This window comes from Poromitra crassiceps, assembly GCF_964638095.1.
Source record: "Poromitra crassiceps genome assembly, chromosome: 4".
In the NCBI taxonomy this organism is placed as follows: Eukaryota; Metazoa; Chordata; class Actinopteri; order Beryciformes; family Melamphaidae; genus Poromitra; species Poromitra crassiceps.
Genome location: NC_139626.1, coordinates 51,919,643 through 51,940,650, shown reverse-complemented (window position 1 = coordinate 51,940,650; position 21,008 = coordinate 51,919,643). Strand labels below are relative to the sequence as shown.

Genomic DNA, 21,008 nt, shown 5'->3' with positions numbered 1-21,008 from the left:
AGCATGACTCCACCAAATACTTACCAGTTGTTCATGAGTACTCATCGTTACTTCATGATTACCTTACCATTACTTACCATGTTAGTGCATCATTACTTCCTGCTTACTTTACCATTAGTTCCCATGTTTGTGCCCCCTCAAGTGAAGCAGTACATCTTACTGAGTAGTTACTAAGGAATACACCATTACTTCCTGCTTACTTTACCATTACTTAACATGTTTGTGCCCCCTCAAGTAAAGCAGTACATCTTCCTGAGTTGTTACTAAGGGATACACCATTACTTCCTGCTTACTTTACCATTAGTTCCCATGTTTGTGCCCCCTCAAGTGAAGCAGTACATCTTACTGAGTAGTTACTAAGGGATACACCATTACTTCCTGCTTACTTTACCATTAGTTCCCATGTTTGTGCCCCCTCAAGTGAAGCAGTACATCTTACTGAGTAGTTACTAAGGAATACACCATTACTTCCTGCTTACTTTACCATTAGTTCCCATGTTTGTGCCCCCTCAAGTGAAGCAGTACATCTTCCTGAGTTGTTCCCATGGTTGTTCCTAAGGAATATACCATTACTTCCTGCTTACTTTACTAGTGAAGACGAATTTATTCAAGTATGCAAATTAAAAAAGTGTAGCTCCTCCCACTTTAGTAAAGTACCCTACCCCACTTAGGAGATCGAGGTACCCCACTAAAACCACGCCCCCGAGGCTCTACGACCTTCAGGGGCGGAGTTACCTTTTTTGGCTCCACCCACCCCCGCCGGAAGCCAGGGAAAGGGGGCGGAGCCTATTTTTTCACATTCGAACTCCTTGGGGGCGTGGCTACAGTTATAGCCTACTTTGGTTAGGCCACGCCCACCGGAAGTGCGATATGTAAACCCTACCAAAAAAAGTGTTTTTTTTACTAAGTGTTTGAGCCAAGAACTAGTGAAATATTAAAAAAAAAAAATTTTAGGGTAGTAAAATGGGTAGTTACTGAGGAACGAGTAAGGAACGAACCATTAGTTCATGAATAGTTAATGATTAGTTAATGAGTAGTTGATAGGTAGTTCCTTAATGGTAGTTACTTAAGAACTGACCATTAGTTACCATGTTAACGAACCAGTAAGTAATGATTACTTCCCTAAAAATTTTTTTTTTTAATATTTCACTAGTTCTTGGCTCAAACACTTAGTAAAAAAAACACTTTTTTTGGTAGGGTTTACATATCGCACTTCCGGTGGGCGTGGCCTAACCAAAGTAGGCTAGAACTGTAGCCACGCCCCCAAGGAGTTTGAATGTGAAAAAATAGGCTCCGCCCCCTTTCCCTGGCTTCCGGCGGGGTGGGTGGAGCCAAAAAAGGTAACTCCGCCCCTGAAGGTCGTAGAGCCTCGGGGGCGTGGTTTTAGTGGGGTACCTCGATCTCCTAAGTGGGGTAGGGTACTTTACTAAAGTGGGAGGAGCTACACTTTTTTAATTTGCATACTTGAATAAATTCGTCTTCACTAGTAAAGTAAGCAGGAAGTAATGGTATATTCCTTGGCACAAACATGGGAACTAATGGTAAAGTAAGCAGGAAGTAATGGTGTATTCCTTAGTAACTACTCAGTAAGATGTACTGCTTCACTTGAGGGGGCACAAACATGGGAACTAATGGTAAAGTAAGCAGGAAGTAATGGTGTATCCCTTAGTAACTACTCAGTAAGATGTACTGCTTCACTTGAGGGGGCACAAACATGGGAACTAATGGTAAAGTAAGCAGGAAGTAATGGTGTATCCCTTAGTAACAACTCAGGAAGATGTACTGCTTTACTTGAGGGGGCACAAACATGTTAAGTAATGGTAAAGTAAGCAGGAAGTAATGGTGTATTCCTTAGTAACTACTCAGTAAGATGTACTGCTTCACTTGAGGGGGCACAAACATGGGAACTAATGGTAAAGTAAGCAGGAAGTAATGATGCACTAACATGGTAAGTAATGGTAAGGTAATCATGAAGTAACGATGAGTACTCATGAACAACTGGTAAGTATTTGGTGGAGTCATGCTCACGAACATGGTAACTAATAGTCAGTTCTTAAGGAACTACCTGTTCATGAACTAGTGAAATATTAAAAAAAAATTTTTTAGGGAAGTAATCATTACTTACTGGTTCGTTAACATGGTAACTAATGGTCAGTTCTTTAGTAACTACCATGGGAACTAATGGTCAGTTCTTAAGTAACTACCATTAAGGATCTTTAAGGAACTACCCATTAACTATTAATGAACTAGTGAATGAAAACATATAAAAAAAAAAAAAATTAGGGAAGTAATCATTACTTACTGGTTCGTTAACATGGTAACTAATGGTCAGTTCTTAAGTAACTACCATTAAGGAACTACCTATCAACTACTCATTAACTAATCATTAACTATTCATGAACTAATGGTTCGTTCCTTACTCGTTCCTCAGTAACTACCCATTTTTTGTGTTACAGTATTATGAAGTGTTACCAAATAAACAATAGTCTCAAGATTCAAGCTTACTTAATAGCCATAATGAACATGTTACAAATGAGGAATTTGTCTTTGTGCAGTATGCAGCGCAGCAATACAAATCAGGCAGACAGAAAGGCAATTTTCAAATTAATTTGCATTAAAGTGCAAAGTAACAGACCTTGAAAGTGACATAGTGGAGTCCATGTAAATGTCCGTGGCGTGTAATAAGTCCATAAAATGCCCAGTAAGTCCTTAAGTGATGTGTAATGGTTGTGTCCATGGCCGTGGGATAATAATGTCCATATGAAAGATGTCAAGTGTCTTCAAGTGTCTGTGGGATAAGTCCATGGGGGGCATGGGCTTGTGGAGGCTTTCGGGTCTCATTGAAGAGGCGGATAGCCAAGTCCGAGTCACGAGTGCCTCGAGTCGAGTCACGAGTCCTGGACTTGGACTCCTGGACTCGAGAACACTTGCAGGCAGAGGGAGTCACAGGTCTTTTTCTCTTTGACGGCGTTGCACGTGGTGGACAAGGCCGGCTCCTCCGAAACCCAGCTATGCAGCGGAGAGAGATGGACGAGAGGTGAACAAGAAAGATTGAGGACATGAAGACTAGTCATTACAGTTTGTTGAAGTACAATTTTATATGTATTAAAACAAAAAGGGGGGCGGGGGGCACACACACACATACACATGGAGGCATTGTGACATCACTGATGCAATAATATTTAGTGAGAGCAACACACACACACACGGGCGTGCCAATAGGGCAGGCGAGGCCAAGCTACGGCTAAAGAAATAATAATTTTCCATAAGAATATTTATAAAAAATAAAATAGAAACCTTACCTTTAAAACTATCTACGAGGTCTTGAAGTTGCCACTCCGCCAATGTGTCTCTGACAAAGCTGTCCATTGGCCCAACCTGAAACAAACAAAGGGAGCTACAGTACATTAGAAAAATAAAATAGCTATTTGAATGCCTTTTATGATGCTGCTAGGAGGGATTTTTGAGCTGATACCTATAACAGACAAATATCTGCTTCTCTTGTCCGATAAGCGATAATAATTTCACATTTTTGTATTTATGCAGCTGCTGGACTCTAGCAGCTTCATATGGCTCATCTCAAGCCTGTTTGGTCCAAAATAGAGCTTGCATCAGTGTGGGGGTAAAAGGAAATAAATAATACAAACGATTTACAGACTAACAGTCACAGACTGTAACGGTCTGTAACGTTAGTTTTGATCTCATCTTACATGGCCGTGCACGCAAACAGAAGAATATGCACGCAGTAAATTAACGTGAGCAGCAACACACTAACAATGGGCTGTACTCTGTAACGTTAGTTTAATCAATTGTCTGTTTATAGCCGCGAAAGCAAACGGAATTATGTACGTTAACGTTAAACGGCCGAATAACACCGTTAAATGGTGTATTGATATATCCAGAATGAGCACAAAATAGATGTTTGCAACCGATGCCTTTTTACGTTTTACTCCAAGAAACGTGGAAGGTTTTTAACAAGATGAAGATGGCCCATGCATTTCTTCACTGGGTAGAGTGGCTAACGCTAGCCTCTGCTACTTGTAGGCCTATGTGTAACACAAAAAGCTGACTACACAACGACATTTAACTATTAGCCATCTAACTTGTTGTTATCTGCCTAACCAGCGAAATGGCTAATGGTAAGATCGCAGCAGAGCACAATAGGATTTACAAATATAGCGTTAAATATTCTTACCGATCTGCTTTTCAAAGAGCCCCGAAGTTTTCAGTGTTCTTTGTTGTCGTGCACGTCTTGTTTTTCTTGTGATGAAGTTGCAAGAAGGCAGCGGATGATCGCCACCAACCGGTCTGTTATTGTCCGTATATCGCTTTTATAATCAGTCCTGTGTTTTGTAGATAGGTGAAGACAAGTCATGGTTTAAAACGACTTTTTCAAAGATTGTTGCTATCAGTACTCGGCGCATGTTTGCTTCCTGAAATCCCATTCATAAAATGGCGCCAGGACACACGTAGCCTCAATGGCCTGGACGCAGACACAACGTCACACTACGGCAACGCAAAAGTGCCAAAATTCTTCACTTCCCATCGTCACTCTCAACCCCCCCCCCCCTCCCTCCCAATAATCTTTATTTCAAACTGTTAACATTACACACACAAAAACAACATCAGACAAATGGATACAGATGAGACATGGGGGGGGGGATATATAGACTGCAGTGCAGACCTGACCAGTGTAATAAAGTAGAGAGAGAGAGAGAGAGAGAGAGAGAGAGAGAGAGAGAGAGAGAGAGAGAGAGAGAGAGAGAGAGAGAGCCATCATCCTGCATCTGGCTGAAAAATATAACACTGCATACCCAGTGAATAAATGACCCACGTTTATTCTTCTTGGACATCTACCTATTATTATTTGCACTTTATTTATTTATTTATTTATTTTATTTATTTATTTATTTATTTATTTATATTCCAGGGACAAAACAATTGTTCCAGAGGTTAAATTAGGCTACAACTGGGTAGACACAGCCCTGTTGTGCCTTAAATTTTGTGTAGGCCTATACAATATTTTGCCAAAAATATGTTGCTATCTTCTATAAACATTCCAAATTTGACATGTTCAAGTAGAAATGCATCAATGCTAGATTATCCATAAATTAAAATTAGGCCAATTATAAGTAATTTTGCAGGGGAAAAAAGTGATCTTTTGTCTCCACATCTGTATTGCAAAATTCATACAGATTCACATTCTACTCCTAAAATGATTTTTTCCCCTTTGTGTACACACACACACACACACACACACACACACACACACACACACACACACACACACACACACACACATACAGATCCTTTAAAAAAATTGAATATCATGGAAATAACATGGATAACCGTGGACTTCAGCGGATTGTCAAGCAAAGACGATTCAAAAAATTTGGCAGAGATTCAGAGGGAGTGGACTGAGGCTGGAGTCAGTCATAACTGAGAAGTAACTGCTGATTTTCTTCACACTATAATACTTTCTTGAAATACTGTATTGGGGGTCTTCCGGAGCTGTAGGCCAAAATTATGAAAAATGAAACAAATAAAGGCTAGAAATATTTCACTTTGTGTGTAATGAATCTATAATCTATGAAAGTTTCACTTTTTGAAAGGAATTATGGAAGAAAACTTTCCATGATATTCAAATTTTTGGGAAAGGATCTGTGTGTGTATATATATATATATACATATAGTGATCAACTGCTTATATTGATCAAAAACCTTGGTCCTGAATTATTCCATGCTGTTATGAATAATTTGCTTATAGTGATCAATACTCTGCTTACAGTGATCATTTTGGGCCTTGTCCCACCTGAGAACAATGGATTTTTTTTTTTATTACAGTAATTTTATTTATTTATTTATTTACTTACAAACTGCCAGAAATGAGCTTTTTGATTAAAAAAAATCTACAGAGGTTCTCAAAGTGGGGTCCAGGTACCCCCAGGGGTCCTTGAGGGGCTTCCAGGGGTATACCCAGCAAAAAAAGTAATTCATTTTCAGAAGAATTCCAAAGATAAGTAACACAATGACAGAATGCATGAGTATTTTGGTCATGGGTTTCATACACTTTATATTATAAAACATTGTGACGACCACACATGGGAGGGTAGTCACAAAAGCTAAAAATCATATCAGTTGGGACAAAATATTATCAAATGAGGCTCCGTTGTCTAATTTGTGTCAGTTTAAAGTTTGAGAACCACTGCACTAGACATCAAGTCAAGTGGCTAGGCCATGGATGCACTATCAAGCACATAAGCTATAGACCACTTTGCTTGGTCATTCAAAACCATTCAAAGTCCAACATCCATCCGGTTGTATTTTAATTTGCTCTGGTTTACGACTCAGGCTGTGAACAATTCAATAAAGTGAATTTATAAGCTATTGATTTTGATTTCTGGTATTCAAAGAACATTCCAACACAGGTGATTAGAAATGTTTGTCCACTATGTTTTTTAATTCAAAGACTAACCCAAAAATTTGAGAGAACAACATAAATAAAAAGTAAATGCTGCACGGACAAAACAATTACTACAGAAATTAAATAGGCTACAATAAACTTCTCAAATACAATGTATAATTTTTGGGCATTTGTGTTTTTCATCCATAGGCCTATAGAGCTTTGGAAAATCTTGCTAAGTTCATTTTCGAATGCTGTGAAGGTATTTTTGCCTTTGTGTAGCCTAATAAAAACAGAAATCCATTAAATAGTCTCTTTCAAACAAAAGAGAACAGAACTTAGCCCATCGTTTCAAATTAGAGCTATAGTTTCATAATGCTTATGAATGCAGTTTAATGGATGGAGTATCTTGGCCTATCTGCCGACGGCCAGACACCAGCGCCCCTCCAGCGCTGATGTGGTACTTAGAGAGGGAAAATTCTTGGTGGCTTGCCGACGGCCTGCCGCTGCTAGCCCTCCAGCGGCATTCCGCCAGAGTGAAGGTAGAGGCATCCTCCAGTGGGCCGCCGGATGGCCGCTGAAGGAATGCCACCGGCGCCCGGCCGCTCAAAATGCGACCACGGGCCACTAGCGGCAGCGGCAGATTGCTAGCTGGGGTAGTGTCCTCTAGTATGAGAGTGGCGTCAGCGGAGGACCAAAATGCAAGAATCATTAGCCAATGAACAGCCAGGAATGGGTCTCGCGCTACTTTTGGATGCTAAAATAAAGCCGATAATGTACAATTTGATTAATTTCAAGGGATGAAAAACCCTTTCAAAGTACAACACTGTCTATTTTGATGCAACTCGACAGTGCTGCTTTTTTTACTGAAGAGTTCCACTTTCTACTTCCTGGAAAAAAACTGGTCCATTGGAGTGAATGGAGATGTCGGAACTCTTCTATTATACGGCTCTGGAACTGAGAGAGAGAGAGAGAGAGAGAGAGAGAGAGAGAGAGAGAGAGAGAGAGAGAGAGAGAGAGAGAGAGAGAGAGAGAGAGAGAGAGAGAGAGAGAGAGAGAGAGAGAGAGAGAGAGAGAGAGAGAGAGAGAGAGAGAGAGAGAGGGGGCGAGGCTAGTGAGTGAATGAAGGAGAGAGATACCTTTGGAGAGAAAGAGGGAGGAGAGGTCATTAGAGAGAGCGAGAGAGAAAGAGAGGAAGGAGAGAGAAAGAGAGACCTTCAGAGAGAGTGAGTGAGAGAGAGAGAAAGTCCATCAGAGAGAGAGAGAGAGAGAGAGAGAGAGGGAGGGAGGGAGAGCGAGCGAGCGAGCCTGTCGTCCTGTCATAAAGCAGCGCGAGGCGGAGCAGAGCGGTCACTTCACAGCAGCAGCAGTGTGTGTGTGTGTGGTCTTCCTTCATCACCGTCACACAGACCTCCTCCAGCACAGCGACTACCGTGACGTCATTCAGCCGGTTAACGGGATGTCCTGCATGTGAACATGGAGCTGCCGTCCCCTCCGGTGCAGCAGGCGGATACGGTGCTGTTCCTCGTGCTCCCGGTGCCGGCCAGTCCTCCCAGTACCGCCAAGACCGACCGACAGGTGAGCAGGTCCAGGCCCGGACAGGAGCAGCCCCGGGCGGCTAGGTGCTGCAGCGGACCACCCGACAGCCAGGTAAGACCCAGCGGGAGAGAGAGAGAGAGAGAGAGAGAGAGAGAGAGAGAGAGAGAGAGAGAGAGAACGGGAGAGAGAAAGAGAGAGAGAAAGAGAGAGAGAGAGAGAGAGAGAGAGAGAGAGACGGGAGAGAGAAAGAGAGAGAGAAAGAGAGAGAGAGAGAGAGAGAGAGGAGAGAGAGAGAAGAGAGAGAGAGAGAACGGGAGAGAGAAAGAGAGAGAGACAGATAGAGAGAGAGAGAGAGAGAGAGAGAGAGAGAGAGAGAGAGAGAGAACGCTGCATTTGGGGAAAGTCCGTCGATGGCAAATAAAGGAATAGTTCACCCAAAAATCAAAAATCTGTCTTCATGTCAGTTGAACGTGAAACCAATGTTGGGGAGTAGTTTAACTACATGTAGCCTAGTTCACTTACTAGTTTAACTACAATTTGCAGTAGTAGTTTAATACATGTATTTACTATTTGCAGTCAGAACTACTTGAGGTCATGTAGTTTAGGTAGTTAGCAATAGGCTAGCTAGATATTTACTATTCTCATGTTTTTTTTGCCATACAATAGGCTATGGCACAATGCCATCATCTCTGAGATTATCTTTGAGTTAGCCTATGTTTGTCATTTTTTACCTAGACCCTTTTCAGATAAGCCGTTTTGAGGTGGGAAAGTATGAAGTAAAGCAGGTGTAACCAATACGATTAATGATGGTTCCATTTCATCTAGCCTATGTGTTCCAGTGCCAGGGCACACGTTAATGTTATTGCACCTTAAGTTAAGATTTTCCTTAGAGTCCGATTTAAGGTGTCCATGAATAAAATAGGTTGCACAAAACACCCTTAAATCTTCTCCTTAAAGTCGAGCTGAACCCAAAAATGACCTTTCTTTTCTTTTAGTTCAAATACCTGGGTATGCAGTGCACCTATTTAAAAAAAAATCACAAAAATCTGATTTCTTTAGTTTTTCACACTTTTTCACATCAAAAGTTCATTTTTCAAGATTTCATTGATAACAGTAATTTACAGTTTGCTGACGTCACCCAGTACTATCAAATTTCTACCCTATTTCAACCAATCATATCACGACATGGCAGCTGTCAATCAAATCTTCATTTCAGGATAACTTTCTCTTCCAAAAGAAAGAGAAAATGGCGCCTAGTGCCCGTCATCTGGAAGAATTCCTATCCCATAAACTAACTACTACCTTGGCCAATTGTATGAAACATGAACAAAAAACCAAAACGGTAATGTCTAAGTATGCAAAGAAATGTAACTGGCTCGTTAAAACGCACATTCCAGGAATATCGTATTTACAGCAATAGCGATAAAGGCTTGAGAGCCTGCGGTTGTCAGGGGTCGCCCCTCGGAGATTCCAGGCGGGCGGGCAGCACCCATGCATCGGATTGTCCGCTCGCTCCGCACGAAGCAGCAGACTGCTCGCGTAGCACGACAACACGCTGAATCCCACTCGATTTGGTGGTGGAACACGCCGTGATTGGCCAATGCCAAAGCCAGTCCCCAGAATTGCCAAATCAAATCATCGACACCCGGCATTGTGCGGCTTGTGGTCCTCCTCTCAACCTTGTCATCTCAGACAAGATTTGTTTGAGTCTCCGTGCTATTGCATTCGCCTCCGGTTCACTTCGCATAAGCACAAGATTTAAGGGTGTTTTGTGCAGCCGATTCTATTTTATGGACACCTTAACTCTGACTCTAAGGAAAATCTTAACTTAAGGTGCTTTGTGCAACCGGCCCCATCAGTGGAAAAATGCAACATTTTTTCAAGTTTGATCAAAACTGCAACCAGAGATATTCGGTTGGAAATGTTTACCCTTACTTACAGTGACACCTTCAGGCCAATCAATGTCATCACCATCTATCAAGGAATCGCTGTCTGTCTGTGAGTGTGTGAGAATGTGTGTGTGTGTGTGTGTGTGTGTGTGTGTGTGTGTGTGTGTGTGTGTGTGTGTGTGTGTGTGCGTGTGTGTGTGTGTGTGTGTCCTTCGCATATCTCCAGAACCGTTCATCCTGGTGGGTGTGTATTGCTGGGGATTGCAGTGTCAGATTTGGTGCAATTTTGAGTTGACATGCGACACGTTGAATAAACAAGCAAACAGAGTTCTGTGCAGCAGCGGGGTGAACGGGCTGCTGCACAGAGCACAGATTATGTGCAAATAATAGCACCAAATCACACGCTGCACATCCCCCCATTGAGTCCCCAGCAACACACCCGCCAAGTGTGAAGTAGATTGGGCCAACGGTTCTGGAGATATGTGAAGGACAGTCACAGACAGTTGACAATTCCTTGCTTTATAGCAGTGATTCTCAACCTTTTTCATATCACCGATCCCTACTTTAGTCCACATTAGAGCCCTACTTTAGTCCACATTAGAGCCCTACTTTAGTCCACATTAGAGCCCTACTTTAGTCCACATTAGAGAGCCCTACTTTAGTCCACATTAGGGTTACGGACCCCCAGTTGATGAGACTTTGTCTCGCCGACCCAAATCTGAGAATATCTTTATTGTTATTATCTTGTTAACATGTGATATATCTTTATTGTCAGATTGATATTCTACATTCCCTAATTGTGTTAACTTATTGTAAATGAAATACTGGTGACGTTTCACGATTTATCAATTTATAGGTAGGGTACTGGTGGAAAACAGTGCAAACATTATCTTTCCAAAGTTGGGTCAAAACCAGACCCGTCATGTTTCAGATGTCACTGAACGTGCTCGGCCAACCTTTGAAAGGGGCAGGCACTTTCCAAAAAAGCAACTTGGCAGGTGATTGGATGAAGCATCTGTCTATCACGTCTATCACCACAGGCTCGCTTCTTCTCGCTGGCGACGTCACACCTAAAGCCCGCCCCCGTAGCTGCCTCAAAGGACGCTGATTGGTGTGAACCAATGCTGGTTCAGATTTAAACCAATAGATTGGCGTGTGGCAAGATGGACCACTTGTGGTGTGATGGTGATCCTATGATCTGGCGTGAATCCAGCTCCCTCGCAAGGTTAAGCTTCATAATTAAATATCCATAAAACAATAGTTTGAGCAGCAGCACTAAAAATAGGGACGGATATGGAGCCAGAACCACATTCATCCCACATCAACTCACAGCAGTTTGAGTGAAGTCACTGCATAACCGTGTGCTTTTCTTCCCTGAGTCACAGTGTGGCTGTAGAGGAGAGGAAGATGCATGTTGTCTGTAGTTCATACTGAGTCACAGTGTGGCTGTAGAGGAGAGGAAGATGCATGTTGTCTGTAGTTCATACTGAGTCACAGTGTGGCTGTAGAGGAGAGGAAGATGCATGTTGTCTGTAGTTCATACTGAGTCACAGTGTGGCTGTAGAGGAGAGGAAGATGCATGTTGTCTGTAGTTCATACTGAGTCACAGTGTGGCTGTAGAGGAGAGGAAGATGCATGTTGTCTGTAGTTCATACTGAGTCACAGTGTGGCTGTAGAGGAGAGGAAGATACATGTTGTCTGTAGTTCATACTGAGTCACAGTGTGGCTGTAGAGGAGAGGAAGATGCATGTCTGTAGTTTATACTGAGTCACAGTGTGGCTGTAGAGGAGAGGAAGATACATGTTGTCTGTAGTTCATACTGAGTCACAGTGTGGCTGTAGAGGAGAGGAAGATGCATGTTGTCTGTAGTTTATACTGAGTCACAGTGTGGCTGTAGAGGAGAGGAAGATACATGTTGTCTGTAGTTCATACTGAGTCACAGTGTGGCTGTAGAGGAGAGGAAGATGCATGTTGTCTGTAGTTCATACTGAGTCACAGTGTGGCTGTAGAGGAGAGGAAGATGCATGTTGTCTGTAGTTCATACTGAGTCACAGTGTGGCTGTAGAGGAGAGGAAGATACATGTTGTCTGTAGTTCATACTGAGTCACAGTGTGGCTGTAGAGGAGAGGAAGATACATGTCTGTAGTTCATACTGAGTCACAGTGTGGCTGTAGAGGAGAGGAAGATACATGTTGTCTGTAGTTCATACTGAGTCACAGTGTGGCTGTAGAGGAGAGGAAGATGCATGTTGTCTGTAGTTCATACTGAGTCACAGTGTGGCTGTAGAGGAGAGGAAGATACATGTCTGTAGTTTATACTGAGTCACAGTGTGGCTGTAGAGGAGAGGAAGATGCATGTCTGTAGTTTATACTGAGTCACAGTGTGGCTGTAGAGGAGAGGAAGATGCATGTCTGTAGTTCATACTGAGTCACAGTGTGGCTGTAGAGGAGAGGAAGATACATGTCTGTAGTTCATACTGAGTCACAGTGTGGCTGTAGAGGAGAGGGAAGATACATGTTGTCTGTAGTTCATACTGAGTCACAGTGTGGCTGTAGAGGAGAGGAAGATACATGTTGTCTGTAGTTCATACTGAGTCACAGTTGATGGAAAGGATTTCTCTGTACCTCGTTCAACCTAATTAAAAACAGCCCACTCTCATCAGAAGGTGTGACATATGTTAATACCTTTCCAGTGTCCAATTATTCCAGATATATGAAAAATCAATACAACAAGCAATTCTGATATTTAGAACATTATTTTATATAGAGGATTTAGCATATTCAGTACAAAGACAGATCAAGTATTTATATTACCCATTCAGAGATCTCTGAGGTGGATTTTCCAGTGGTCTCTCCCTCACAGCAAAATATGTAGCAGGTCAAAAGAAGACCCCTGCAAACCGACCCCTTCTAATATTTTGCGTGGACTTTTAAACTGCATTTTCTTGTGGGCTGGTCTCTCCCCGCAGGTTTCCTCCTCCATCTGGGGACATCCTTCACTGCTTGGGCTGGTATTGGTCGTCTCCTACTTGACAGGCGTGTTTTTCTCCCCCTCTCTGTCCACATCCTGTGACCTGGCTTCCACTGGAGGTCACACACTAACCTTCTCCTTGAAATAGTTATCTATTGGTTCCTATCTACCAAAGCAACTGTTAATATATTTACTTTAAATTCCTATTTTGATTCTTATAATTTGGGTCAGCTAATTTAGCTATTTTGCTATTAAAGTCCTAGTTTAGAACATTATGTAAGGTTATTGTTAGACTTGATAAACTTAAACTATATTCTGGATAAGATCAAATTCAGCTAAATCATGGGTTAATCCCAGTCTGAACTGGATTAAACATCTTACAGTTCAGACTTACTGTCTCTCGGTCTGTAACCACCCTATAAGGATGTAACCAGAATGAGAGCGTATTCTTCAATCAAAACAGAGAAAAACTCACCCTGTTTAACCCGGATGAGAAACTCTTATCAATTACGACTTATCCACTAATTCGACTATACCTTTATTTTCCATTTACTTACAATAATATCAATAGGCTATCATTTATCTAAATATTATAGCACTCTCCTATCGTGCAGCAAGTGGGACAAATTGAAGTTAATCAACACACAACATCAGACTCTCCTCTCATTGGTGCTGTGTCCTTGAGCATATCTTCTCTTTTCTGTGGAAAAATCAGCGCATCTAATGTATGCTCTTAAACTTTATTTCATATCAGATATCCAATCATCTCAGTCAATCAGTAAGATATATATACACAATATGCATCAATATACATACAACACTGTGATGCTTCTCACAGAAACCCCTCATGCTCTGGGGGCTTTGTGGAATGTGTCTCCCACCTCCTCTGTTGATGCTCTGCAGCCATTTGTCTTAGAGAAAGCCATAAACTCTGTGTTGTTTTCCAGTCCCTATCCCAAAGTGACTAAGTGACTGAGCAGAGACATTAAAAGAATGTCCTTTTGTCAGCCGATCTCCGTGACCTCTGCCCCGACCATATCCTAAATGACCGTCCTTGTGCAGCTTATCCACCCGGCCATCCGAGACCCTGTGTAATGTTCTCCAGACCTTCCTTAAACAAGGCTTAAAACAACAGCTTGTCACACACAAAACATTGTTCAATTTCCACTAAACCCTCTACTGGTTAATCCCCAAGGCCAGCACGTCTCCCAATAGAAAAGGAGAGACGTTTATCTTTAAGTTTAAAGGTTCTCTGCAGCTCACCCGATGACCTACAAGTGTACTTCAGGAATCAAAGATATATTTGAATTAACAAATGACAAGATCATCTCTGTAATTGCATATTTTCATATCAGCATGTAGGGCCGCCATGCTGAAGTATCTGCCTCTTGTTGAGTCCAACCTGGGCCTATGGAGAAATGTTTGATCAAAATACCATAGATTGGGGAGAGAAATCTATCAATCCCCCTTTCACACCTATTCTATAGGTGTGAACTTTACTCCATTATTTCGTCCCAATGCGGCACCGGACGGTCCAATTACTTCTCCTGAAACATAGCATATTATAGCACTGTGATTTGAGTTATCTTAAACATATTCTTCAACTTGGCTCTTCATCTTTGCTCCTTATTGAATCTAACATAACCCCCAGTTGAAACCCCCCTAACGACAACATTCAGTTCATTTAGTAGCATAACTGTTCCCATATCTTTCCTGGAACCCACTTAGACAACATTAAACCTCAGCACAAACACAACTTAACCCCATTAGTGCATGTATACATTTCCAAATTCGTCATATTTTGGTTGCCCCCTTGTCCCAATTTGCACCCATACCCCCTTGATTCCATTTGTAACCAAATGAATGCATGATGATTTGCTTAGATCCCACTATGCAAAAATGAAACCCACATACTCAAGATTGGACCTGTGCTGCAAACATTTGATTTCACAATGTGCCTGTATTTTAGACAAAATAATTTCTTCTATTTTTATTAGTACAACAAGTACGCCCGTATGGCAGATAATGTTTGAGATACTCTGTGAGTACATATCCAATTGTTTACTTTACAATTTGATTGCAATGAATCCTCATAAACAAGATGACTCCTGAGTGAACATTCACAGCTTACAGAGTGACAATGTATTGACCTTGTAGACTTGTGGCAATAAACAATGGGGCGGAGGGTAACCCCAGAAGGCGCTGTGAGTGGGGGAGGGGCGGGCTAGACCCCTGGCAGTTCACTTGAGTAATTTTGGGGATGGCATAACCCCACTAGGTATCACAGTGAGGGCCAACATTGTTCACAATACTCCAAACGCAAACTCAAGACTGTCTGTCCTCAGAGGGCATTGACTTATTTATAAATACTTTTAAAAACCTCTCCAGCGTACTTTAAGTATAAATTTAACTATGTGTAGCTTTTCTCAAACGGAAAAATGATAGTGTATCTTACCTGGGTCTGAGCTAGTTCTTCTATAGGGACGACAGAGAGAATTTTCAAGTTAATCAACAAACCCTTCATTTATGCAAAGTTGTCAACTAAACAAACTCATCATATAACTATTGTTATTTTATGTGTCACTGCAAACTTTCTATTCAGTACGTATTACTATATAATGATGTGCAGTATTCAGTGTTCCCCACTTCTGTACTTCCAGTCCAATCTATTTTATTTTTCATAATTTATTATATCTGAGTCAGTGTGTTTTTTGCTGAGATTTAACCTTCCATCTGGGTCCATTCTATATTCTACGCATTCATTCACCATGCATTCCACAATGTATGGGGACCCCCCTTTGGTCTAAATTAATCAAACAAAATTAATCAAACAACTATCAATAATCATTAGATCAATTGACACCTCAAACGAGTAACAGACATCACTTCCCATATCACAGCCACACCGACAAAACACAGCACCATTTCGCCAATCTAAATATTATAATCAATGCTTTCATTCTCCATAGATACAATGAACGTTCACGCCCCATACTATCAGTATTGTATTCCCAATCCACATAAAATCCCACATTACACAAACTTCATCACTCATACCAACCCACTTAAATCCTATCTGTCTCCTTACACCACTAAATGCATTCACAACATCAAATTTTACTACCGGCATCTACCCATCACTCATGCAGTAACATAAAATCCTATCTATCTCAAATTATCACACTCAAATCAACTCAAACATGGAACTTATAGCCTACATAATCAGCCAAAGCAACGCTGCCCTGATGTAATGCCTTGCTCAAAGAGCCTACCCCACTCGTGCAGCCCCACCCTTAGGAAAGGGCTGACCTCTTTGACACTCCTCAAGGGACAACATTCTTGGACATGCTGAGCTTTCTAGGCACGCCCAGTGCTCGCGCATGCCCAGTTCACTTATCATATAGACCTTGAACAGATCGGAGCTCCCCCACTGGAGATTCACGGAGCAGCCCCCCTCCACCTCTCAACAGATCCAGGAAGCAAGGTCCTGGACTAAACAGCACTGCGAGCTGCAGCAAAACAGACAGTTTGGTGTTACAAGTTCCTCTGAAAGGGTTTGTCCCCCTTGGATCAAACTGTACATTACCAACTTCATTTTAACAGACAAAAGTAGCGCGCGACACCCTTCTGGCCATTCCGGTAGCTGCTGACTCGCCACCGCCCGGTACAAGCCGCGTCTGGTGCTCTGCTCGCTGTCAGACCCTCCTTGGCCCGTACTGTACCAGCCCTGAAAGAAAACCACGTCTACCTGTTGTACAGCTGCTTAGCCCCCCTCGAGCCGGACCCGTCTCTCGGGGTTCCGCGGCGTCAGCAATCCTCTCCCTCCGCTGGAAACAGCCGGAAACTCCGCTTCCTTCTCTAACATGGCTCACACACAAACACACACACACTCACACTCTCTGCCCAACGACATGGGAAGTTTGCACTACGAGCGACCCACGGATAAAAGACAACCAAACAGACAGACAGACAGACTGACGGACAGACAAAAACTAAATAAAGGTTGTCGATGTCTGTTTTGATTTAACAGTCAATCGTTTACTACATACAGACATTGTTCCATTAGGCTACTATGGAACCGCACACTTCACAGGTTCAAACCCGAGCGCTTTACCAACTGAGCTATATTTCTTTGAATGCGTAAAGAGCCGGTCATGCTTATATAATCTACCCCGTCTCACGCATACATCATGTCTACTAGTTGGGAGGACATATTATGTGACGCCTATTATATCTATTCGCATAATCCATAGGCCATAGGCCATTAATCCCATTCCATATCTTTACCCTCTAACGAATCCACCACTCTCTTAAAAGATCCATTTATATTTCTAAATAAATCTAACGTTAAAAGCATACGCTATTATTTTGAACTGTCGCGCGACCTTACGCCAATTTGACGGCAAAATAACTCATAGGCTATCTACAATTCTCCGCTCTGCTGCCCAACTCCGCCAGACAGACTCACAGGTTTCTCCTGTATGGACGCCAGAGCCCACTCACCGCGGCCATTTGCCTGCACCCGGACCCTTGGTTAGAAGCTGCGCGCATCAACTTGTGGTGTATTTTTCCACAAACAGTTTTTTCATAAGCGTCAAAATACTGTTGATTCTATTTATATACTATACTCTTACATATTACCGTTCCACTGTGACAGGCGTCCCTGCACAGTGAATTTAAAAATCATTTACATTCATTCTCTTCTTCTCAAACTTACAGCAAAGTTATGGATCATAAAGCAGTATAACACAAAAATACAAAGGAATACTAACCCAACGTGACCTAATCTTGCATTAAATTCACCTTGTTGTTTGAATTTATAGCATAAACCTTTGTGTCTAATTTACATAGCAACATAAATTGGAAGAATCTAAAATTCAACTCAAAATATGGATATCGATATTACTATTATTAGACAATTCTGTGTTATTTCTTCCCCATTATAAATAATCTTTTATGATCTTCTCTATAGCTGATTTTTCACAATTCATAATATAGCAAAACCTTCAGAAATATATTACAATAAAACGCAAAAACCTGAGCCTTAATGCTCTCTGTACAAAACGGACTCCCCCAGAACACGCCGGTTCTGTATAAATAACACATTTTGCTATGGTCTTGGAAAATTAGTATTATCATAATAATAATGTACTATTCGCCTCACATGCATTCGGTCTGACAATGGTCTTGAGATTAATCACTTCTCTCACACGTGCTCGGTCATGGGCAATGGTCTTGGGGTTAATTACGACCCTCACACGCGCTCGGTCACTTTACAAATCTTTCCAAAATATCAAAACACGTGTCTGACCAGCTTTGTACAGGTTCCTAAATTTGATTGATAAATTACAGCATTTGTGGAATCCAGTTAGTGTAACAATAATTTAGAATAGCCAATGCAGATATTTTTATGAAAAAGGTAATCCGTAAACCCTTTATTGATATTTTCCCGGGATGTTAAGCCACTGTTTTCCTGAAATGCTTGATCAGAATGCTTGCTTTTTTCTCTGGATTCTAATCACGTCGGGGTCGCCATTTGATGGAAAGGATTTCTCTGTACCTCGTTCAACCTAATTAAAAACAGCCCACTCTCATCAGAAGGTGTGACATATGTTAATACCTTTCCAGTGTCCAATTATTCCAGATATATGAAAAATCAATACAACAAGCAATTCTGATATTTAGAACATTATTTTATATAGAGGATTTAGCATATTCAGTACAAAGACAGATCAAGTATTTATATTACCCATTCAGAGATCTCTGAGGTGGATTTTCCAGTGGTCTCTCCCTCACAGCAAAATATGTAGCAGGTCAAAAGAAGACCCCTGCAAACCGACCCCTTCTAATATTTTGCGTGGACTTTTAAACTGCATTTTCTTGTGGGCTGGTCTCTCCCCGCAGGTTTCCTCCTCCATCTGGGGACATCCTTCACTGCTTGGGCTGGTATTGGTCGTCTCCTACTTGACAGGCGTGTTTTTCTCCCCCTCTCTGTCCACATCCTGTGACCTGGCTTCCACTGGAGGTCACACACTAACCTTCTCCTTGAAATAGTTATCTATTGGTTCCTATCTACCAAAGCAACTGTTAATATATTTACTTTAAATTCCTATTTTGATTCTTATAATTTGGGTCAGCTAATTTAGCTATTTTGCTATTAAAGTCCTAGTTTAGAACATTATGTAAGGTTATTGTTAGACTTGATAAACTTAAACTATATTCTGGATAAGATCAAATTCAGCTAAATCATGGGTTAATCCCAGTCTGAACTGGATTAAACATCTTACAGTTCAGACTTACTGTCTCTCGGTCTGTAACCACCCTATAAGGATGTAACCAGAATGAGAGCGTATTCTTCAATCAAAACAGAGAAAAACTCACCCTGTTTAACCCGGATGAGAAACTCTTATCAATTACGACTTATCCACTAATTCGACTATACCTTTATTTTCCATTTACTTACAATAATATCAATAGGCTATCATTTATCTAAATATTATAGCACTCTCCTATCGTGCAGCAAGTGGGACAAATTGAAGTTAATCAACACACAACATCAGACTCTCCTCTCATTGGTGCTGTGTCCTTGAGCATATCTTCTCTTTTCTGTGGAAAAATCAGCGCATCTAATGTATGCTCTTAAACTTTATTTCATATCAGATATCCAATCATCTCAGTCAATCAGTAAGATATATATACACAATATGCATCAATATACATACAACACTGTGATGCTTCTCACAGAAACCCCTCATGCTCTGGGGGCTTTGTGGAATGTGTCTCCCACCTCCTCTGTTGATGCTCTGCAGCCATTTGTCTTAGAGAAAGCCATAAACTCTGTGTTGTTTTCCAGTCCCTATCCCAAAGTGACTAAGTGACTGAGCAGAGACATTAAAAGAATGTCCTTTTGTCAGCCGATCTCCGTGACCTCTGCCCCGACCATATCCTAAATGACCGTCCTTGTGCAGCTTATCCACCCGGCCATCCGAGACCCTGTGTAATGTTCTCCAGACCTTCCTTAAACAAGGCTTAAAACAACAGCTTGTCACACACAAAACATTGTTCAATTTCCACTAAACCCTCTACTGGTTAATCCCCAAGGCCAGCACGTCTCCCAATAGAAAAGGAGAGACGTTTATCTTTAAGTTTAAAGGTTCTCTGCAGCTCACCCGATGACCTACAAGTGTACTTCAGGAATCAAAGATATATTTGAATTAACAAATGACAAGATCATCTCTGTAATTGCATATTTTCATATCAGCATGTAGGGCCGCCATGCTGAAGTATCTGCCTCTTGTTGAGTCCAACCTGGGCCTATGGAGAAATGTTTGATCAAAATACCATAGATTGGGGAGAGAAATCTATCACAGTGTGGCTGTAGAGGAGAGGAAGATGCATGTCTGTAGTTTATACTGAGTCACAGTGTGGCTGTAGAGGAGAGGAAGATGCATGTCTGTAGTTTATACTGAGTCACAGTGTGGCTGTAGAGGAGAGGAAGATGCATGTCTGTAGTTCATACTGAGTCACAGTGTGGCTGTAGAGGAGAGGAAGATACATGTCTGTAGTTCATACTGAGTCACAGTGTGGCTGTAGAGGAGAGGAAGATACATGTCTGTAGTTTATACTGAGTCACAGTGTGGCTGTAGAGGAGAGGAAGATGCATGTCTGTAGTTCATACTGAGTCACAGTGTGGCTGTAGAGGAGAGGAAGATACATGTTGTCTGTAGTTCATACTGAGTCACAGTGTGGCTGTAGAGGAGAGGAAGATGCATGTCTGTAGTTCATACTGAGTCATAGTGTGGCTGTAGAGGAGAGGAAGATACATGTCTGTAGTTCATACTGAGTCACAGTGTGGCTGTAGAGGAGAGGGAAGATACATGTTGTCTGTAGTTCATACTGAGTCACAGTGTGGCTGTAGAGGAGAGGAAGATACATGTCTGTAGTTCATACTGAGTCACAGTGTGGCTGTAGAGGAGAGGAAGATGCATGTCTGTAGTTCATACTGAGTCACAGTGTGGCTGTAGATGCATGTCTGTAGTTCATACTGGGCTTCTATGTTGCTCTAACCTGATGCCAGATGGACAGGCACTCTCAGAAAATGCTTGCAGGCGAGGATGGTCCACTGGGCCCGGTTGGGCTGCTGGTGCCCGGGGTCCTCTGGCATCTAAATAGGGGCCTCCAGAACGAGCTTTTAAACTGCTCGTGTC

At 41.8% G+C, this 21,008-nt stretch overlaps 1 long non-coding RNA gene across 1 annotated transcript; it reads right to left on the bottom strand.

The window, feature by feature from the left end:
* Window positions 1–2,487: 2,487 nt before the first annotated feature.
* On the bottom strand, window positions 2,488–4,431 carry LOC310774626. The gene is made up of 3 exons (XR_014552608.1): window positions 4,196–4,431; window positions 3,303–3,378; window positions 2,488–3,009 (listed from the first exon to the last, which is right to left on the bottom strand). It is a non-coding gene; the product is annotated as an uncharacterized lncRNA (long non-coding RNA).
* Window positions 4,432–21,008: the final 16,577 nt, after the last annotated feature.